General features: G+C 45.6%; 1 long non-coding RNA gene across 1 annotated transcript in view; it reads left to right on the top strand.

Annotated features, from left to right (window-relative positions):
- LOC133281280 (uncharacterized) overlaps nucleotides 1–20,551 on the top strand; it is a 38,175-nt gene extending 17,624 nt beyond the window's left edge. The window contains exons 2-3 of the long non-coding RNA XR_009747451.1: nucleotides 14,652–14,734; nucleotides 17,604–20,551. This is a non-coding gene — a long non-coding RNA (uncharacterized LOC133281280). The remainder of the gene's footprint in view (nucleotides 1–14,651; nucleotides 14,735–17,603) is intronic.
- The last annotated feature ends 2,516 nt before the right edge of the window (nucleotides 20,552–23,067 follow it).

The raw sequence follows: 23,067 nt of genomic DNA, 5'->3' as shown, positions 1-23,067 counted from the left end.
AGAGCATTGGGAGTTGACTGCTTAAAGGAGAGAGAAAGCAGGTTTGCTTGTGATGGGGTTTGGGGTCCTGCTTCTGTACCCTCCTGCTGCTGCTGCAGGGGCTGGGCTGTGCCAAGGAGCCTATGAACACGCTGCATTTGTAGCTATAGCCTCTACTCAGTTTGTACACCTATAGATTTCCTCCTTTACTCCCCAGGTGGCCACTACCATCCCCTTTCCTTCCTCCTCTCTTTACCCTTGTAAGGTAAAATCCCCAAGTTCTCTGGCAGAGGTTCAGTGATGCTTTTCCATCCATATTATGCACTAGCTTATGTGAGGGATGGCAGCTAAAGTACCACTGTTACCACTTCTAGGTCACGGTGGGAACTAAGCATCAGGCAAAGGACATTTAGTGTAGCACCCTTCAAATCCAAATTGCTGGGCCCACCTTGCCACCAAAAAGGTAGTAAAGGAAGTTAGAAACCTTACTGGGGGTATAGACATCAACCTCAGCTTCTTAAGGCCACAAAGGAAGATTCACAAGCCCTGAATGACCAGGACCGGGTTTTAAATCTCCTCTGAAAGCTGTTTTCTCCACTGTGGCTGCTGGCACACCGTTCAGCTTGCTGAGAGACTCCAGGTTTTCAGGATCTTTCCAGGTTTTCAATATCTTCTTCAAAGCCCCTGATATTAAGTTGTCAAGAAGGAGGCTGTCAATGAGGAGGACTCCACGTTTATGAGGAAGAATGGTAGATTTGGGAATTATCAGGCTACTCAGACAGAAGGTAGATCATAGAAAGAGGTGGATATTTCTCTATGAGGGATATTTCTCTATTAGGGACAGACCAGACTCCCCAGCAGTTGTGCCTGCATACAGGTGGAATGATGGGCATGATGAGTGCCAAGGGCTTCCAGCCTGATCCTGCATTGTGCAGGAGAAGCAGAATGAGGTGCTGGGTTCCCTGAGTACGCACCAAGTCCAAGGGGGAGATGGTGTCTCTGTGCCTGGTACTGAAGCTTTTCAAGGCAGTCACAGACAGTTTAAGCTCAATGCTGAATCCTTCAATGGGGACTTCAAGGATACATGGTGTAGAAGGAAAATTGAGGTGAGTTAAGTGATAGCAGGCCAGGAAGAGCAGCCAGCAGTTGGGTAATCAAAGAGTTAAGCCATTGCATCCCCATTGGGACCATTCCCTATAGGCTGTGCTGAAAGCCTGGGGTTTATTACCCAGCTTGTAGGATGCTGCCAAGTTTCTGCATCCCATGCAGGTGACAGGCATTTGAAACAGAGAAAAACAGCCAACCTGAGCCTGCCCCTTCCTCTCACAAAGTATAATTAATGGCAGTGAGATGAATCTCCTCTGCTGGTGCATCACATGCAGCGAGGAGGCTGAGATCCTGTTTGTTACAGATCTGGGCCACCTCTAATGCAGAGTTTGCAGAGGTCCTGAGTCCTGGTAGCTTTGGAGGTGGGAGGTGAGCAGCATGAGGATTCTGTTGAGGGTTTGCTCTTCCTTTCTTTCCCTCTTCCCCATTTCTATTTGGAGGAGTTCATGTGGGAGCGCCAGCCCTTGGGTTGGGACACAGTGTTCTTGGATGCTGCGAACATCCAAGTTTTGATATCTATATATATAGTTTTTATATATGTCTAAAGAAGCAAACTCTTTACCAATGCATCTCAAAAAGTGGTACAGAAATATGCAAACACAGCCTCCAGTGTAAGACTCACAGTTACAGCAGCAGTTTTCAGAACATAAAATCCAGACAAGCTACTGTATGAAATGCTAAGAAACTGAAGCACAGTGATCTCTGGGGAGCAGCCAAGTGTCCTTGTCCTTTCTTCGCATGGGGAGGCAGGTCTTGCAGGCAATGACAAGCTGAAACCTCGTTTCCAAGCCTCTAGTTGTGGACATGGGGTTTTAACAAAGTAAGAGCATCCGGATCCCCTCTGCGGAGGAAAGCAAAGCTCAGCCCATTCCTGCAGAGTCCCCCTTGGCACAGGATGGGACAGAGGGTGGGATTCATCACCATGGACAGCCTAAAACACTGTTAAGGCTTTCAACAGAGCATCTCAAACAAACAGATGCTGGTCTCTCTGAGGGGCAGCAACCCTGCGGCATCACCTGCTGCCCGTGCTCCTACCTTACAGCAAATTCCCTCAGGCATTTTAGCTGCCCTTAGGCACTAATCACAGCTTCTGAGACTCAAAGCTGTTGTACAGTGCCTGGTGGTGCAGGCGAGCAGTGTTCATTCCGCACAGAAGGTGCTGGGGCTCTAAAGAGCAAGGATACAGGCAGGAGCAGGATGGGGTTGGAGGATAGCGGGAGGTCTTTAGATCACACTCAAGTTATAAGGCCACGTTCATCCTTGATGAAACTGCTGCAGTCAGTGCCGAATAACACCCCTGACTGATTGCCATTTCTCAGTGATGGGGAGATGGAAATCTCTCTGCTAAATAGCTACAGCCCAAGCACTTCTGCCTCCCTGGCTGCTTTTGGCATCCTTTGCTTACAGCAGCTCCAGTGTGGGCATCATGCTGGGCCAACTGGGAAGGGTGACTGCCCAGAAACAGTGATGCTTGTTCACATTAGTTATCAGAGCAGCAGCAGTCCTAGCTTTGCTGGGGATGCCATGTGCATCCCATGCTGGAGCAGCATGGGTGAGAAGCCCAGAAGCACAAGCCCCCAGTGCCAGTGGCTGTGGGTGCCAGGGCATGTCCCCACAGGGCAGCAAGTGTCTCTGCTCAGCTTATGGGTCCAAAATCCTGTTCCCCCACAGCCCCGGTGATGGATCTGTCAGTCTGATCTGCTGCTATCCCTTCTGTTGTCTGTCCTTTCACCTCCATTTCACCTCTGGCTTTGCCTCCCCCTTTATTCTGTTTTTATTATCTTTATCTTGTAAGTCCCTATTACCTGCTTTTATCTGCAAAAGCATCTAATCTCTGTCAGCACCTGATGTTTGGATGGATGTGGATAGAACACATCGACTCTATTTTTGTTATTTCTTACTTTAATGTGAGATTTTAAACTGCTCTTCAGCTCTTGGGTTCCCTCTTGCTCCTTCTTTAACTTTGCAGCGATGCTTTTGCAGCTCCTTTCTTGCAGGATGAGGATGAAGGACCGGATTGTCTATATACTGCTCACATTCCTGTCTTTTGGCCTGAGTAAGTGTCAGCCCTCTGAGCCTGGATTAGCTAAGGAGGGGGCTCCAGAGGTGGCTAAGCACATTACATCTGGAGGGAGGAGGCGGAGAGGGACAGAGCACTGCCTAAAACTAGTAGTCCCTGCTACTCAGTGACCTTGGAGAAGGCGCATGCATTTCTCCTTCAGGCTGTCAGTGCTTTGGGAACAGGAACAGTGTCTCATTACCTACGTACATATAAATACATCATTTAGCACAGTGGTGGGCGTCTTTACTGCTATTATAGTAACAACCTGTCTCCCCACCTCCTATCTCCATCTGAGAGGCAAGAAGTGCTTCTCTGTCTGGGTATGAATAGCAGTATGGGGTTTGCTGCTGGATTTTGATCTGAGAAAGGACTCAGCTTTCCCCTGCCTTTAGCAGAGACATCCCTAATGTATATAACCCAGGAAAAAGGGACCTCCTGCTCATGTCTTGGTCCTAGCGCTAAGTGGTTCCTCAGTTTCCCCATGTATAAAATGATATTGATCTGTTATCAAAGCTGTTCAGGACAGATTGACCTTGGGTCTTCAGAGCTGCTCCATAGGACCTAAACAACTTCCCTCTCTACTTCTGACCCCACTGGGAATGCAGCACAGTGAGAATGGGACCAAAAGATGCTGGAGCCCCTGTTCATGGCTGTGGCTGCAGCAGATGCCAGGAAGCCAGGCAGGAGTAAATCTGCCACCAGTGGAGGTGAAGGGTGCATGAGAGAAGGACACTATTGCTCCTTCCCCAGAAATGGAGAAGAAAAGGGAGAGCTGGAAAACATGTTTAGTGATTCCCAACAGCTGGAAGTGGAGTTCTGTATAACGTACAGCATGGGGGCTGTGAAGGAGAGTGGAAAGAGGAGATAGATGGAAAGGATCTGAAATCTGTGGGGTGACTGAGCCTGATTTGATTGACCAGGAAACCTTTCCCTGAGCTGAGTGCACCAGCTCTGACAAACAGAAATGCTGCCCTGATGCATGTAGGACTGAGAGGTCCATGTGCTGGGAGTGCTGGAAACTCCAAGATGCAGGAAGAGTGAGCAAAGAGGGCAGGAAGGACAAATACGTGAGCTAAGGAGGTGGGCAGGCAGGCCCTGCTGTGGAGGAAGGTTAAAGTCACATTGATCTGTACAAGGAAAACATATTCTCGCCGCTTCTCATCCTCTTTTCAGATGATCCTCCATCAAATAAAAAGAAGAGCTGTTTTCCAAGCCTGGCTTTAAAGATCTCTCCATTGATATAGCAGATAAACAGCCGCTTGCTGACAGTGAAGGTGCCAAAGTGATTTTGTGATGATATACGCTGGGCTGGGAGGGAGGAGAGAGAGGAGAGGTTGCTGAACATGATAAAATGTGGAGGAAGGTGACGGGCAGGGCTGAACCAAGGACATGAGGCTGATGGGAGATGTGGCAGCTCAGAGCAAGGCGAGCTCTAAGGGGATGCGTGGCTGGGGAGGGAATGGTCAATGTCAGGGCTTGGATCTGGATTAAAGAGGGGATAGGCATTCAGGCTGCTGTGCCTTTGAAAGGTCAGTTATTTAGGAGCTTGCTGAGTAGGCATCAGGCACCCTTAAAAATAACCAGGACCCCAGTGCATTGCTGTTGGCCTGGTTCCCATCACATATTGGAAGGAGACTGATTATTTGGCTGGAAGTTCACCCCTGAGGAGGCAAATTCTCATTGTTATTCATGGCTCTGCTGCTTTTCAGGCACTTGTCATCCAGCCAGAGGGGGAACCAACACAGGAGGTATGTGGGCACCTGCTCACAGTGATGGAGGACAGTAGCAGCACTGGCCATACCCCATGGGGAGTGGAGTAGGTGCTTCTTTGAAGACAAGGAATTGCCCTAACATCACTCCAATCCCAGTCTCTGGGAATAGAAGATGCTTCGGATGGAGCCTGGAGCATCATGGCTCAACACCAAATCAAGCAGCCCATCAGAAATCCAGCTGCATGGTGTCCCCCAGATGATGGCTTTCATTTAACTGGTTTCTAACAGCAGCTCAGTCTCAAACAGACAAGGGAAAGCATCAGGAAAAGGAAAAGCTTTCAGCAGAAAGGTGGAAGAAGGTGGAATGATTTCAAAGTGAAGTGCAAGAGCTCAGGCAACGATGAAGTTTAAAGAACATTTGTGGTCCAAGATTTAGGGTCACTGCTAAAGAATTAAAAGCATTCATGAAAGCTCCTCTGAAGAGGAAAAGAGACCTCTCTGCTCTGTGCTTCTGGCTGGTTCTCCAAGGAAATCCCAGTCCTACAGAGACCACAAAAGTATTCAGATCTCAGTCCCACAGAGAAAACAGGGTCTTTACCAGCTCTGGTCCAAGCCAGGATCCTCAGCTGAGCACAGACATCTTCATTTTAGGAACAGACACAAAGCATGTTCCAAACCTTGTACCACTTGCAGTTTTGGAGTGTTTTATTCCTTGTGTAATATGCAAGTGCTGGGTGTAGGGTAAATGGGACAGGCACAGATCCCATGACCAGAGGACAGGGCTGCATCTCCTCTCCACAGAGTGGCTTGTTCCCAAGACTCATGTGATAGGAAACAAAGTTGTGAGAAGCATCTTAGGAGCAAAGGACAGGGTTTCTGTGGGGTCCTGGACTCCATTATCAGCCCTATATTTCCCTAATCCATTTAGGCCATTCCCTTCCACATCCCTTACCTCTGCACTCCCAGGTGTTTGATGGAGCTGTGTGCTTCTCTCCATACAGCACTGAGCTATTTCCATGAAAGGCTGTGTATAACTGTGAAGTATTATTATTGCACACCTTTTGGAAAGTGCCTTGAGACGGCTTGGAATGATAAGGTGTTATAAGGCGGAGAAGTTGTGCACAGATAAATTCACTGTGAAATGTGTTTTGCTAGAGACATTTATGTAGCATAGCATCTTATCAAGGAACTTTGCCCAAGAAACAAATTCTCATGCCTGTATAAAGAGACTATAATTGAACTGTTGACTCACAGTTATGGGAAAAAACAAAGTGGGGGGAAATTTCCAGGGCCTTTAGGACCCCAAGGAGGAATATAATTAAGAAAGACATAATTAGAAACCTGAAGCAAGCCCATTCACTGCAAATGAGTGCTGAAGCAGCAAGCCAGAAGAGCTGGGCTGAGGCTAAGTTACAAGACAGATGGCTGAGGATTTGTAGGTCAGTAGCTCTTAGATCTGCTGGGCCAAGATGTGGTCAGGGTACCGTATGGATGAAGGGCAAATAAGACAGGGTAGCCAAGCAAGCCATGCACTCTGCTTACCCAGAAAGGCTCGGATCCCTCACAAACAGGACAAACTTATGCAGTTTTCACATATTCTCAGCAAGACAGTGAGTCCCAGGCTCCTGTGGGACATGGGGCCAGTATAAGCTTTGCTTATTTGAGATTACACAGCCAAGAAGGAAGCAAAGTTCATGAGCAATACTTAACGGACTTCAACTCTGCCCTTGTTTTGGTTAGCCCATGCTTGGTTCTGCCAGCTTTTGCAATAGATTTCATTTGTAAACTGTTCTTCCTCCTTGATGATGATCTTTATGAGCCTCAATTTTTTTTTCCCTATCTGTCACTGGGGTAAAGAAATCTTGAAAGGAATTATGAGGATTCTCTTTATCTAACTTCCAGTTTATGGTTTAATGGTTAAGGCATAGCCTTCAAATGGAGGAAGGGCCATGTTGTGGGTTACTTACACTGGGTTTCTTGTGGTTGGTACCCAAGCTCCCCAGGTTAGCCATCAGCAAACCATTGTGATCAGTTGTAGCACTGCACCCTAAGCCAGAAGAGGTGGCAGAGCAGGTATAAGTCTCCTGTTCAGCTGAGGCCGTGAACCAGTGTTGCAGCAGCTGATGTCTATTTTCCTTAAACTCTACAGACAGCGTCTTCAGAACTTAATTTGATTTTGATTGATTTTTTGAAACTTGAAACACTTCTAAACTAATTTTCAGTATATTACTCTTGTCAACTCTTAAAGATTTTGTCAGGAAGAATTTGCTGAACAGACACAGTAATTTCGTTGCTCATTTTGGCAGATCACCCCTAAAGAGGAAAGTGGGGAGGAGGGGGTGTTATTACAGCTGCAGTTATTAGAATATACACTGCAATTACTCTGCTCCGATTTATGGGGTATTTCAGAGCAGTTTTGGAGAGCAGCCACTAGAAGCTCAAGGTGTACATGTGTGTGTGTAAAGCTAAAACCTCACCATTGGGTTGTTATTCCACTCAGCTTTGAGGGGAGTCCACTTTAAAGGTTGGGTTCTAAGATCAAAGTTCATGTCCATCTCACTGGCTGCATCACCAGGCAGGAGGAGCGCAGCACTCCCTAGGTCTAAGCTCTGCACAAGGGCTAAGGAAAAGAGCTTGTAACGCTGCAACACCACTATCTGGGGACTCCTGAAAATGTCATCTTCACTGCTGCTAGCCAAGTGTGAAATGCTACCAAGTGACTTAGTTGTTTCCCCACGTGTGGATGGCAACACGGGCAAGAAGTCAAGGTGAAATGGGACGCAGTCTATAGGGAGAAGCAAGGAAGAGGTTGTTACATTGGAAATCTTTTCACTATAAAAATGCTGAGTGATGTCGTATTCAATGAGGTAAATTAACACGTTTTTGAGGGTCTGGGTTAGTTTTCTGATAGATTAAGGAGCTGAGCTGGCTCATTGTACAGTCTTGTGAGCTCCAGAGATAAACCAAGGCATGTGCACAGCCAGGACAGAGAGAGGATGTCCAGAACAGCATGGGAAGGGGGTTATGACCATCTCTTTTTTGATGCCAATGAGTTGTTTGTGCAGCTCAACTTTCTTTATGAACCCTATCTGTGGAGAAGCAGCAGAGACATCACCTCACTGAAAGGCAGCCACTTCTGGGGTAGAACCTGACAGCTGTCTACCCACGGACCATTTGTACAACCAGGAGATGTAAAGCGTCTCACTGCTGTCGCTGACAGGATAATTAGGTTTTCTTTCATTTATTTTGCCCTTTCTATATATGGATGTTCTCCTCTGTTTATAAGCTTAATTGCACAGCAGAGACAGAGGCAAAAACCTGATACATCCAGTGACCTCCATGACATGGACTGCATTAGTACGTGTGTGTTCTGCTCTGTGGTGGTTGCTGGTAACTCACATTGTCTCCTGTGTCTAGTGCACCATAGGAGCTGTATCTCTTAGGCTCTTTTAGGATGGTGATACTAAAAATCCATCACTGAGAAGCTAGAGAGGACCAGCATTAGGGATATAAACCAGCATGGTCATTGCAGAAAGGGTTTTACGTGAAGTGAGGAGAGTAACTTAGTGCTGGAACTCTGGATGGGCACAAGCGTTGGCTGTGTTGCAGCAATCCCCATTTGACAGAACACAAAATGAAGGTGGCTTTTCAGAGATTCTTATTCCCCCTGGATGTCTCAGTGCAACCTTTGCATCCTCCAGCCTGTTGCTTTTTGACCTGGGAGGTTTAACTCTTAACCTTATGTCTCTTGTGCTTTCCAGATTACCCTCCCCAGCAGGTGTCTAAGGGGAGATTTGTATTATAGAAATGGTCAGAATCTCTCCAAGCACTAAGCTCAGGGTTTTTTATCATCAACAGCCTTGTTCCCTCCTGCCCTCCATTGTTTTGCTTTATTCTCTCTCAGTGAAAGACTTTTCAATCAAACACTCACATATGCTGATTGGCTTGGACCATTCATGCAAACTAGAACCTGGAAAATTGCAGTGTTCTTTTCCTATTAAAAACAAAGAAAAAGGAAAGACTTCTCTTTCTTTACTTTTTTCCCTTCTGAAATATCAAATGGGAGGGGGAAGATGCACAGCAAGGGGCTTCCTGCCATCTGGGCTGGAAGATCGGCTCAGCGCTGCTCTCTTCACTCTTCCATCACTTGCATTTCTCATCAATTACCATGGAGCTGGTCGATATCGAAATGAAAGTGCCAGGGATTGACAGCAGAGTCACTGAATAGTGTTCTGTATGAATGACATGTCCCTATTTTCATATAATCATAGAATCAGACTGGTTTATGTTGAAAGGGACCTTAAAGCTCATCCAGCCCCTGCCATGGGCAGGGACACCTTCCACTAGAGCAGCTTGCTCCAAGCCCCTGTGTCCAACCCGGCCTTGAACACTGCCAGGGATGGGGCAGCCACAGCTTCTCTGAGCAGGGAGAATGAGTCAGGTTCTGGGGTAGGCAGGGAGACATGGGAGCTGGGAAGAGGTGCATACTAAGATATTTGCCTTATCAGAGAACTTGATAGAGCATCCAATGTAACAAACTACCCCAGGTATCACTGATGTGCTCATGTGGACATATTGTGCTGCTAACAGAGTATTTCTCCTAGCAGTTTGCAAGCCCTCTAGTGGGGTTTGCTGCTTTCTCTGTTACTTGAAAGCTGTCACAACCAGCCGGACCAGATAAATCTATGTCGATAGATTGGGCATTGTGAGTTGAGTTAGTAAACACAGGTATTTAAAGTGCATCTGTGCTTGTGTAGGTTCATTTTTATTGCATAAAGGGTGAAGGCACCATGCCTGTCTGTAGCAATGCGTTTTGCATCTTGCAGTTTGTTGACTCCCTAATTTCTTCCCCAAGGGACGCATAGACCCTGCATAGCAGATGTGAGCTCTGTCGCAACAGACGTGATCTCTGTAGTTACCACTCATGGATCCATTAGCAAAAAAAAATGGAGGGCCTTCCAGGATTCCCCAACTCCAGACTGAAAACCACCGTACACACATTTATAGGGACATCACTCTCCTGTGACAGTGTCTTCACAGAGAGGTGAAAGGGGGGGAATTATGGGGCCAAGGGCAGCTCTGAAACAGCAAGGTTCTGCCTCTTGTGGGCATGTTCAGGTGGGTTTTACAGTGATGGTCCCACAGCTTAGCATAATTTGGACCCTAAAGCTGCAGAACATATAGTTGCTTCCTGTATGCTGCTTCACCCACCAAGGGGAACTGAAATTTAAGTGGAACATTTTCAGGACAGAAGCTGGAATTTCTTTTTCTCTAACTCCATACTTACCTTTGCAGAGCAAGGCCAAGATGTTCCCATTAAAAACCCATAAACATTTAAAATCTGTTTTAAATTAAAAAATTTAAATATAAAATGTGCAGGGCTGTCAGAAACAAAGGTACAAAAGCATTTGTCAGGCTTTTCCTAACAACACAAACGCAAAGCAACAAGAACATTGGCCTCGTTCAGCCTTGCTTTCCACACCGAGTGCACTGCCAGTACACAGTTTCTGACTCAGCTGTTTTCAACGCTCCTACAAGGCACTGGTTCCTAACGTTTCATCTATTTCATTGGGAAGTTGTAACTTCAATCCAGTAATGCTGATCCTTAGAAACCAACCAGCAGACCCCTCTGAGCTCAGTGCTGTATGAAGTGAGACCAGACCTCCAACCTCAGTTAAACAATTCAATGCCAGTTCTCAGCTCCCCCCGTTGTCTTTGAAGAGCTGAGCCATCTCTCTGCTCTTAGCAGGGGCACCAAGTGACATACACCTATCTTGCCCACACTAAATGACAGCTCATGACCCAAATATCTGTTATAATATTAGTCCCTTACCTGCTGCTTATTACCTGGTGCTATTGGCAATGGAAAGAAGGGATTTTGTTTTAAACACGAGGATATTTTCATCCTTGGCATTATTATGCTGACCTCACCGGAGCTGGAGCCGCTTGGAACTTGTGCTGCTTTGAAGCTGATGGTTTGCCTGGCCTCCCTCCTGCCTGCTCATCCTGTGTCCCCAGTGAGGGCTCCTCCAGCATATGCTACTTCCCAGCAGGATGCTTGCACAATGCAATTATTCCAAGCCTTCTCCTCCAGTGCTTAGTTTTCCATTGTTCTTTATTTTGCTTCGAAGGGCCCACTTCCTCCCTGTTTTGTTTTGGTTTTTTTTGCCTCTTCTCAAGAAATCGGGTGCATAAAATGATTCCATCTCATCCCTAGGCTGCATTTGAAGGATATTGTCTATTTGCAGAATCCTCAGCTGTGTTTATGCTCCAGGCACCAAACCTCTCTTTCCCTTGGAAAAGAGGGAGCAAATCCTCCCTTTGCCTCCTGCCCTGCAGAGCGTCTGGCTCAGGGATACATTGTTCTAAATAACCATTAACCTCCCCAAAATGTGGTTCACTTTCTATTGCAGTGACAGATCATTCTCTCCATCATTTCTGCACTCTTTTCTCTCTTCCTGCATGTTACAAACACATCTATACACAAGTCCTCGTGAGGGCACTCTGATGAGGGCAAACAAGTTCACTGTGAGAGGAGAGGTGCTTTGTGGACCACAGAAAGTAAGAACATGCTGACTGTGGCCACCAGACTGCTCCCAGTCAAAGTCCTTGTCCCATTGGAATGGGAGAGGATGGAAGTATATAACCTCTCCTGGCAGACCACATGTAGGCAAAAAGCTGCAGGTTGGCTCTCTGCGGTTCAAAGGGTGAGATAAATTATTTAAGGATATCTGGAACTGTTATTTCAGGGATGAGGGTCTATGGGAAAGTCTCTGCTAGTGGATCCTCAGCACATCCTGCACATGAATTTCTGTTACCCAGATGTGTGTAGTTTAGTTGCTGTTCTCCTCCCCTAGGGAAACCTGCACTGTCCCTGCTCCTACAGAGCATCAGTACCTCTTGGGTTTAGCTGCTATATTTGTCCATGGACATGAATGGGTCCCAGTGGATCTGAGGGTGCTTTGTTCCCTGGCTGATTGGTTGATGGGAGACCTGGGGCATGTGGCTTTCCACAAGACCCCTAGCTGCATCAGTACACAGTGAAGAGTGTGAATCCCTCAGGATCACACCAGAGCAAGAAGACCCAGTTCCAACTGGGTGTTTATTTGAGGTTAAACCAACCCATACTGGTGGATGTTGGATCAGTTAACTGGTAGCCTGGAAGGTCAACAGGAGCTAAGTGACCTTCCCCTCTGCTCCTTGGGATACCTGCAGGCTCTGGAGCAAACCTATCCCCTGTGTTCATTTGCTCCCTGCTCCCTGAGGATGGCAGGCAGCCATCGCAGTGCTCCAAGCAGATCCCAGCCCCTCACGTTAATTCTCTCTCACATCTTGAGAGGCGTATGACAGCAGCAAACCCTCTGAGTGAATCCTAGCCCTATATTAATTCACTTGCAGGTCCAGCTCTCTAATCTGCTGTCATCTGAAAGTGATACTAATGCCAGGTTTCCATATCCAGCATCCCGCTGTGTCTCCTGCTGCAGTCAGAGTCACCCTGGGAGAGATCAGCTCTGCCTGAGGAGGGTAAACCAAGTGCTTGATTTCAAACAGCATCAAGTCAAGATATATTGTGGTGGGGGGAAAGGGAGGGAGGAAGGAATGAAGGGTGAGGAACATATTCCCTTAAAAGGGGTGAGTGGAGAAGAGCACAGACAGGCTTATTTCTATCTATCCCCAGTCTGTCCATCTTTGCTACCCACACTTCACTGCTCCAGTTGTCACAGTACTCTCTTGCAAGACCAGTTTCCCTGCCCCACTTGAGCCTAATTAGGCTCTTTGCACTGCAAAGATAGACAGTCTAATAACCCCAACCTATATGACTGTCCCTATGCTGAGGAGTAAGGATGAGGCTGCTTGCTGTAAAGCTTAGTGTGCTGTCAGCTGCCGAGCCAGTTTCGTGCTCAACTGCCCACAACACTGCAAGGCACAGGACTTGCCAGGGAGGTGTAAGGTCCTGTTCACCATGAAAACAACAGGTAGTGGATGGGTTAGGATGGGTTCTCCAGCTCCTTCCTTATTAAACAGCTTCTGTCAACCAAACCTCCTTCCCCTTCATCATGTACTGCTCATCCAGGCAAGGGGGAGGAAGGTGAATGCTTATTTAATTTAGCACTGCAAGAAAAGAATAAAGATACCTCAATTCAGACATGATGTTTCCTTCAGAAGGTTCCTTAAATATTTTACTGGCCAGCAATGCTGTGATATTTTTATGAAGGTCAGTAAAAAATACTTAAGAAAGCCAAGGAAAAACATCTGTAACAAGCGCCAGTCACTTCTAAAAAGAGCAGGAAAGAGCTTTCAACAGATCTGAAGTGATTTGTACTAATGCCTGCTTTGGGCTGTTTTTTCCCTCATGTGTTTTATTTACTGTGTATCTGAGGTACCTTCAGAAACCTAATTTCCTGAGGTATTTTTCCCAGCACTTTTGGAGAATCAAGCTCTTGAAGGGGATTGGGAAATCTCAGTATAATATCCTCCAAACCCTCCTGTCATTTCTGACAGTGCTGGCTGCAGACAAGCAACGCACCCTGCAAAGGTGAAGCACTGAGTCAGGAACACGACTTGTGCTCCCAAAGGGTCTGTCAAACAAAGACTGAAGATCTCTGCTGAGTGGATGTGGAACAACTCCTTCCCTTTGCTATGTCTTGGCAATTCCCAGCACAATTGAATGGGAAATGTGGCTGTGTGTGAGCTTCAGTGGACAGTTCATCTTACACTGAGGTCCGAGGGCTTGGTGTAAGCCATTGGAGGAAGGATGCTGCGCGGGGCTGAGGTTAAGTCTCCAGCTCCTAATGGATGTGGACACAGCATGTAACGTACTTTACATTCATTCATCTTTCAAGAGAAAATAGCAACCTGCAGGATAGGAGCAATAAGAAAACAGTGGGGAGATATCTTACACATCCAGAGTCATCATAGAGGAATTCAGTGGAAGAACTGAACCCCACGGCAGGGGGGTTGGAACTGAATGATCTTTAAGGTGTCTTCCAACCCAAACCAGTCTACAATTCTGTGTTGCCTTGCCTGTGACTTCAGTTCCTGAAGTGCTCAGGACTTGAGCCTGCCAGCAGCCATTCCTAGAGGGAACCTCCTGCAATCCTCCATGAGAGCAGTCTGCAGTGAGGAAACCGCCTGTCCCTGCTTGATGTTTATGGCAGCATGGCTCTCTCCACTGGCTGCTACCTTATGCTGTGCCACTTCATTTGCCCTTATGCTCCTTTTGCTAAATGCTAGGAAATCAGTACTTACCAAGTGCTGGCCCAGAATTTATTTGACTTTAATTTCCCTCTATGACCCTGTCTGCTAATCTCTATTGCACAGATAAAGAGAGGTAACCCAGGCACCATTACCCGTGATGTGGAGAATTTTCTGCAATTCAATTATAATCTCTTTTTTTTTCCCCTTGAGCAATAAAATCTCTCTGTCTCTCTCTCTTTCCCTTCCTTTAAACTTGTTCTCATAATTCTCCCTCTCCTGCTCTCAAGATGAGGTTAGGTACTTCTCTGATGTCTTCTTGGCTGGCTTGTTTGTGGAAGTCAAAGCAGTTAGCATGGGAGCTGAAGGTTCAGCAACGTGCACATGTTGTTTAATGCATTGCTGGGAAATGTGCAGGTGAAACACATGAAGTGAATGGAATCGATTAGCACATGGAAAGGATGCTCAGTTCTGCACAGACATCTCTTTCTGGGTGGTTTTCAACCTTTCTTCCTCTAGAAATGCCAGCATGATGAGTAGCAAAGTTGCTGCTGAATTGATGGTTTAATTTGACTTCTTTTTCCTCTTGCCTTTAGAGGTATTTTGAGGAAGGCATCCATTTGCAACCATGCTGCCCCTGCGAAAGGCTGTGCTCATTTGTCTGCAGCTTCTTTGGAAGGTGAGTAATTCTCAATGCATTTTTCTTGGGCACCACTTAGCCTGGAAAGAAGATCTTTCATGTAAGCTTGTAACCTTTAGGACAGCAATGCTCTCAATGCATCATCAATAGATATATTGTCTTTCTCACATGGTGATTATTTGCAACTGGGAAACAACTTTGATTTCAAAGTTTGGGTCCCAGGAAAAAGTATTTCCCTATTTCTTCCTTTTTTGTTACAAAGTTTCTAAGTTTTTTTTTTCACTTTTATTATAAGTTTATCTTTTTTTTTGTCATTTGTTAGTTTAATTTGACTTAAATTTAAACCATAAAGGACAGAAGATGAACAACAATGACAAAAGTAGATCGCTGAGTAATGGTGAAGCTGGCCTTAGAAAGGACATCAAAATAACTGACTTCTGGATTTTATTATTAATAAGAATAGTCATTGGTAAAACAGATCATCAGTACTGGAGATAGCAACTAGACCTCCATAGAACAGTCTGCTTAAGTCTCTATTTACAATGAAAAATGCTCTGCCCATTAGCAAACATTGATTGCACCTAAACTCAATAAGGCAATTAATGACTGACTGGAGGTGGGGTCAAATCCATATCCCCAGGTTCAAGCTAAGTCTCTCAGAAGTCCATCTGAATGGCTGCTGCACATCTCAGTTGCATATTATAGGGGTCTGGGTCAAAGGCCAGTATCTATGTGACTCCAGACTTGTGGAAATACAGTCTGGATCCAGCAGGTCCTATTGCATACGTAAGAAGACAGATGGTGATTGAGCTTGCCTTCTTCTGGTAAGATGAAATGATTTATCTCTAAGTTAACTCTAATAAAAACCCCTTCGAGGGCAGTCTGAAACACAGACACCCTGTCAGCGACCATTTACACAGACCAGGATGTTTGTATTTTCCCATGGGTATGCCTAGTCATAAAATGCATGTGTATTTCTGCAGTTGTCCTACAAGTCTGCTTTTTAAAGCGGCAACGTTTTACCATAGACAGCGCAAAACACCCATAAATTGATCCCTATCCTCAGGCATTTTATCTGATTTCATTGTAGGGTTAACTTCTTTGCCACAAGATCAGCCTATAGCATTTATTTCTTCAGTGTTACTGGGAGGTTTTTCTCAGCACAAGCAGCAAAACAATGACTTGCTGTGCACTCTCAGGGTATTTTAATGGTCCTATCTCCATATCTGTTACAATTTACAATAGAGAAGAGCTCTGACTGGCATACGGTTGTCAGCCAAGAGAAAACCATGCGACTAAGAAGCAGATCAATGTTGACATTGTGGAGGCACCTCTGGAAAGAATTAATCGAGTCTGATCTTTGCATACCCTCTTGGTATGGATTTTCACTAGACATGGTGCTGTTTCCACACAAAGAATGTCCAAGGTGCTCTCCTCAAGGTCAACCCATTGAAGTTGATGAACACTTTATAGATTGCAGGCTTCTTTGGGCACAGACCTTGTTTGTCTCAGTGCTGCAGTACCACCTTCTATTGGAGCTATGGCATCTGGGCAGGCCCCTGGTACTTAGGCTAGGTGTGGAAGTTTAAAAGAGCCTTTGCATGTATGGGAAGTAGTGTGTGGAAGGAGAAGGATTGGGGTTTGAACTTGTTAATAAATCATAGAATAGCTTGGGTTGGAAAGGACCTTAAGATCATCCAGTCCCAACCCCCTGCCATGGGCAGGGATGCCTCACACTAGACCATGTTACCCAAAAGCTCTGTCCAAACTGGCCTTGAACGCTGCCAGGGATGGAGCATTTACCACTTCTTTGGCCAACCTGTTCCAGGGCCTCACCGCCCTCACAGGAAAGAACTTCTGCCTTATATCCAACCTGAACTTCCCCTATTTCAGTTTGAACCCGTCACCCTTTGTCCTATTGCTACAGTCTCCTAGGAACAATGAATTCCTCTTTTAATCAGGGGGTGAAGGGAGCCACCAGGTTCAACCAAAATTCAGGTCCACGACCTAAGATCAAGGTTGCCCTCATCTCATCAGTTGGTTAATTCAGGCTAGCCACGCTGTACCATGACTCGTCAACATTTATTTTGGCTGGTATCACAGATATGTGTATGTCTGCAGCTCCATTGCTCCTAAAGGTAAAATCAAGACCTTTATTACTGCTTGTTATTAGTAGCTGTTAGTAGTAATGGAACTTAATGATACATCCACAGTGGAGCACAGAACAGCCATATTCCTTAGGCAGAACTTAAACCACCCTAAAAGGAGAAGGCACAATGTATCATATTTTACATATGTTCTATTTCAAGACAACACCAGAATAGGCATCATGGGCTTGGGATCTAAGAGGTAATCTTATGAATTAACAAAAGTAAAACTCTCTGGTAAACAGGTTCGGAATTTGTGATGAATAATTAGTCACTACAACATTTTCTTAATGGTCTATTAAATGACTTCGGGTGGAAATCTCAGCAGCTGACTTGTGAATATCTAAAACAAAACCCTCTCTTTTCCAAATAAATAATAGTCTAATTAATATTGAAAAGAACAACCTGCTTTCACTATTTCTTGTGTCTTTAAGAACAGAAGAGGCTTATAAAAGAGAAACCTATCCAGCATGTGCTGATTGCTGCCAGAAACCAGCTCTTCAAGAACTGTCACTGAGAGTCATTAATTATCTGCAGGTCCCATTTGCTCTGAATCAGTGGCAAACTTTGTGAGGTTTGGGATAGTTTTAATTAATGCGTGAATGAGATGTAATATGCTCCTTGTTTGAACAATTGTCCTGGCACAACCCTGGAATTAAAGGATTGTGGGTAAAAAATGAAAGTAAATGGGATGCTGAACACATCTAAGGGAGGAACATGGGAGTCGTGTGGGCTCACGCCATGCTCCCCTGCTCCTACAGCCTGAACCTCATGCTGGGACTGCACACACAGCTACACCATACCGAGGCCTGCTGAGGAAACCACGCAGCTAGACAAGGACAGCTTCTCTTTTAGATGAGTGGATGTGAAGATGCAATGCACATTTTTGTGAACTAATGAGATGAGTAGCTTCCATTTCAAATCTACTCAAAATATTTAGAGTTTTTTTCCTTTGTTATTTTAACACAAGCTGCTTCTTTTCCCTTTTTCCTTTTCCCTTTTTCCTTTTTGCTTTACCCTTTTCTCCTTTTTCTGTTTCCCTGTTTCTCTTTTCCCTTTTCCTTTTTCCTTTTCCTTTTCTTTTTTTAATGCTTCACTGGCATAATTAAACCCTAAATGCATTGGACCAGTGATCAGGACAACCAGAAAATCAAAGTAACATAGACCAGGCTACTACCACTGTACAGGCTGTCCAAGGCCACGTGCCTATGAACAGATCTCTCAGTGGTGATTTTATACTGCAAGCTCTGTCCTAATACAGCTACCTGGCCTCCAGATGGGAGTTATCTTATTTCTGGCCAGTTCAAGCAGACATAAAGGAATTTGGGTCTTCCATGTCACTGGTTTTAATGGGTGGGGTTTCTTATCTCTGTCAAAGAAGGCATATACTGCTGTTCCAAGCAGAATTTGCTCTGTATTTGATAGGCACAAGCTGCACAGTGGAACAGACAGCAAGTGCTGAGCAGTGCTTAGCATTTAGAGAGACAGATCAGGAGGGTGTTGAGTCCATCAGGTCTGTGCTTTTACACTGGCACAGCTATGCTGTCAGGGAAGCAGGTTTTTAATTCACGGAGTTCCTTTGCCTTCATGGTGAGGAAAGAAAAACCGTGTTTGGGTGTTTGCCTTTGATTTCACAAGGACCACACTTTCACTCATAATTTCACTCCAAAGAGTAATATTGTTCTGCTCCAGTAGGATGCTGGCTCCTATTTAACTTTCAGACCTTGTCTTCAGCTGCCACATTCTCATGAATATACTGGCACCATCTGAATGCTCACGAATAAGGGATAACATGACTGTGCATAGCAGATGAGTCAAAAACCCAGAGCTTTTGCTTATGGTATTTTTTGTTGTTACATTTGCACCCTGCCAGCTGTTGATCTTTCTAATGTGCTGCTTAGCAGTCAGGCTTTGCTCCCTCTTGCTTAATGAACTATGTGAGAAATCACAGGCCAGGGGCTGCTTTTAAAGCTAGTAGTGATGGTCCGTAAAGAAGAAATCCCCTGGACCACTAGAGCTGGAGACCTAGCAGCACTGTTGTCAGAGATGATAGAGAAAAAAAGGTGATGGAAGAGTTCTTGTTTCACCCTTGATGTACTTATACCTCTTGGATATAAGCGTTGAAGTTAAATCGCGAGAGTTATTGCACATGCTGTGGGACTGAAAAGGATTTGTGCTCTTGTGAAACAGGCCACTCTTCCCCCAGAAAACCTTGTATCCCAGTAAACATCACCTAATGGTGAGCATATGGCAGAGCACAGGCACATGGACATGCTCTCCACACCCTGTTGTAGATGATCCCCAACTATAGTGCTTGATGAGCATGGCTTCAGGTCCAGGAAAGGTGTTTTAGGTTTGGAAACCACCGTTCTTACTAATATCTTGGAGAATGGGCAGTGTGAGCTGCCCTCAGCTCTGCATGCAAACGTGCCTATGAGGGGGTTCATGGGCAGTCAACATGAGTCTGTACCATTGCCTGCAGGGAGTGCTCACTGAGCAGCGATGGCTGGGTACGTGCTGGATGATTCTTTCCCTCTGGTAGGCAGCTACAGCTTTGCAGCAGCCAGCAGCTTGCTGCCAGCAGACTGCCTCATTCTCATTCAAGAGCTGAAGCCGAGGATGCTGCCAGCTCACTCCTGTTGCAGGGGCTTCAGGAAGAGATGCGTTTCCCCTGAAGCCCTTTCTCAAACATGTTAGCCCTCTGTTTTGTGGAGCCAGCTCGCTCCATCCTCTGCCTCCTGCTTCTCCTTTTGTTGGCTTTGGGATTTCTCGTGGACCCTCCGCTCCCCCTTCCAAGCACCTCTTGGTTATTAAAATGCAGCTCAGGATAGTTCACTTTGCCTGGTACATTATCATTCCTCGTTAGAGACCCCTCCAGGGCCTGTGATATGCCTGCACTGACTTTATAATTACAAAGTCAATTTCTAAACAGACATTTGCAAATAAGTCAATTTAAATACCGAGATTTGCAAACAATAATTAAGCAGTAGCTTCTTTTTTAATATCTATATATATAATTAATGCCCATGGGCTTTCATTTTACCTTGCGACTGTGTAGCTTGCAATTGTTTGTTGAACTGAACCATTCTCAGAAAGCAAATCAAATCACTGATGGGTTTTAAAGCTGTTTTAAGAGAATGCCCTACCTCCCCCTACCTCATTCCACTCCAGCTCCATGAGCCATTTCTTAGGCAGTCCCCAGTCCAGCCAGCAGCTATAGGGAGCAACTGAGCTGGGGCTTTTTCCCCTTCAGTGTAAGGATGGTGACCTGATCTGCCAAAATATATTCAACACCACAACAGACTGGGGAAGACTGTGTTAAAGAAGCTGAGCAATAAAAGTAGTCTGCAAGAATGAGGAAAAATGCATTCTGGAGCAGAAGATGAGCATAGTCTATCTGGGGTCTCCTCCAGGGTTATGCAGTGAGAGGGCTCATGCTATGAGCAGTGTTAAGAGAGGAGCAAATGGGTCCAGGAGAAGGAGGAATCTCTCCTTTACTTTGGGACAGGTCCTCACATTGTTCCATGTCACCGTGCTATGGGACCACGGGATGTTGAGGCATGAATAGGTGATCCTAGACATAGAGAGGTGAAACAGAGGGTTGGTTGCATTTCTTGTTAGGAGGCTCCCAGGTTTCCATCCTGATGCTCTCCATAGTTGCTGCAGCACTGTCCCTTGGTAAGCCTTGTTACCTCCAAGCCTATTCCCAGCTCTCAAGAGGAAGCTTACCCATTCTTCCCACTCCTTTTCTCTGAATCTCCTCTGTGTCTCTATGTGGTTTTTAATCTAATGCCCTTGAAGAGGTCTCAGCTTCTCTCTGGCCCTCATTGATTTCTAGTTCCCTTTAGCACAATGCTGCTGCATCTGAGGACAGAGCTCCCCTCACAAGCAACTTGGATATTCTACAGCCCCCCCCCATATAGGTTCCTCTTCTAAGCCTCCATCCTCTCATACCACTTGATCTATGTTGATTTCAGCTTTGTTTTGCCACAGATTGCTTTTCACAGCCTGCCCTTCTTCCAGTCCTCACATCAGGAGATCTTTCGCTTTGTCTTCTCTCCATCCCACTTGATCCTGTGCTGATGATTTCCTACCCTGTCCTCTCAGAGTTGTCTCAATAGGTAATAGGTATGTGGTCATAGCACCACGATTCCTCAGGGGAATTTTGGAGAGCAATAGATCTCCACGTGGTCCTGCCTAGGAAACAGTAAGAAAAGGCTTAGAAAGAGTGCAAACGCTTTGCATGTGTGTTATGGTGCATTAAAGATGGATTGCACTTGTGCTTGGTGATTTCAAAGGGCTTACTCATTATTTTTGTGTTGGTTCCACATTTTTGAGCGTGTTCATATCTTAGCTCATCAGAGTTTATCCAGCTGGGGCCAAAAATATCCCTAGCATAATGAGTTCGTTCATCCAAGCCCAAAACCTTCATTTCCCAATTCAAATACATATCCACCATCAGCGTATTTGAAGGGAACGTGGTCCTCGGTATCATTTTGGGTGACACTGCTGAATTCAGGCTTCCTTGCACCCTGGCACTCTGCATCCAATCGCTATAAATATGAGCAACAATTATACATCCTTTCTTTTCCCTTTTTATGGGTGTGCAAGGACAATAACTTAAAGCACTTGCTGCTATTCAGCACAAAAACAAATAACAGAACAACTTCGGCTGTGATGCATTTCAACAGCATAACTTAGACATGACACTGTTATATTAAGTTATAAATATCTATCACTTGACAATGCCAGGGAAAAGGAGTATTAAGAGAAAAGGGAAAAAAGCCCAAACCCTGACTTGTGGTTGCTATAGCAATTAACAATAGGCGTCCTTCTTCGGGAGCCAGAGATGCTGATGCAGCTAAAAGAAATGTTGTGTATGGCCATGGTGGGGACGGTGACAGATTAGGGAGTAGTGGCCTTGAGCCTTGGTGTAATCCAATTCTAAATAAATCATAAATCTAAGTGCAGACTGGCAAGCTGGAGGGAATATCAATGTGAGGAGGGTGAGAGCAGGGTAGTTTTAGTTTTGGATGGGGCAGAGGTGAGGAGAGAGGAATAGTAGGATAGATGTGCAAATCCAGATGGAGAGGGCTGTGAGGTGGATTTTTTTGGCAAAGGACACAGCTAGCCTGCAATCACAGCCTCTCCCTGGTCCCTTATGGGATTCCTTCCTGTAGGAGCTCTTGTATCCTCTAAGCACCATGGTCCTCTTCGTTTCAGGGCTGATTATAAGCCTTAAAGCTAAAGGAAGAAGAGATGTACTAAGGAAATTCATAGCTTCCTTTCCATCGTGGGATGTGGCCTGTGTAATCCATCACCTTCCACCTTAGGCCAGTCTACGCCGTTACCAGGTTTGTGAGTCCTCTGGGCCCAGGCCTTTATGGAATCATGCCAAGATCCCCACGGGAGCTCTTGCTGTCACGCAACGCAGGGCAGGACCACACAGTTTGTGCTTACTGTTGGGCTGAAGAAAATCCTCTGTCCTGTGGAAAATATACCAAACAAGGCTAACAGTGATCCTGTGTCTTCAATCCCAACATGTAGATTCAGCCTTGATATGGAGTGGAAAATAAAAATGAAGACAGCTCAGTCAACAGCATGTCTCAGAAATTAATGAGCCCCTTTGCCTCCAACACCTGATAATTACATCTTTCAATTAAATGAACTCTCTCCCTGTCCAAGTCCTTATAAATTAACTTCAAGTGATACATCTTCGTGGGCTGCCAAAGCTTCCTTATGCCAAAATCTGTGCAAGCTTCCAGGCCCTTGCAATGATGGAGAATTATAGGCCCAGATGAAACTAAAGGATTTAGTCCAGCCCAACTCCTAGGTTAATGCCACAAGCAGAGTCCGTGGCTCTGGTTCAGCACCTCGTCTCCCTGTGAAATAAAGAACAAAAGAGCTTAGAGGCCAGCCTGGGAATGACATGTATGGAGATGTTTCAGTCCCATCATTTGCTTGGGCTTCTTATGGGAAGTCTGGGACTTCTTTGACTCAAAACACAGCTTTCCTGTGCCTGCTTAGAGATGAGGACCTTCAGCGAGGTGGTGGAGTGATGGACTCCACTTTCAGGGGGGGAATTTGTGCCATTATAGACAAATGGTTACAGCAAAAGGCACTTGCTAGAGAGGAGAGACTCCTGTCACTGTGCTGAGGCCTATTTCCATACTCTGCAATTACAGTTTGGGTACAGAGGTGCACTGAGTTATGTGTTCAATTTTG

Source organism: Pezoporus flaviventris, unplaced genomic scaffold (genome assembly GCF_033815535.1).
Source record: "Pezoporus flaviventris isolate CSIRO_AGI_PZ_B2104156 unplaced genomic scaffold, CSIRO_AGI_Pfla_v1 ptg000097l, whole genome shotgun sequence".
In the NCBI taxonomy this organism is placed as follows: Eukaryota; Metazoa; Chordata; class Aves; order Psittaciformes; family Psittacidae; genus Pezoporus; species Pezoporus flaviventris.
This window is presented reverse-complemented; position numbering and strand designations above follow the sequence as displayed.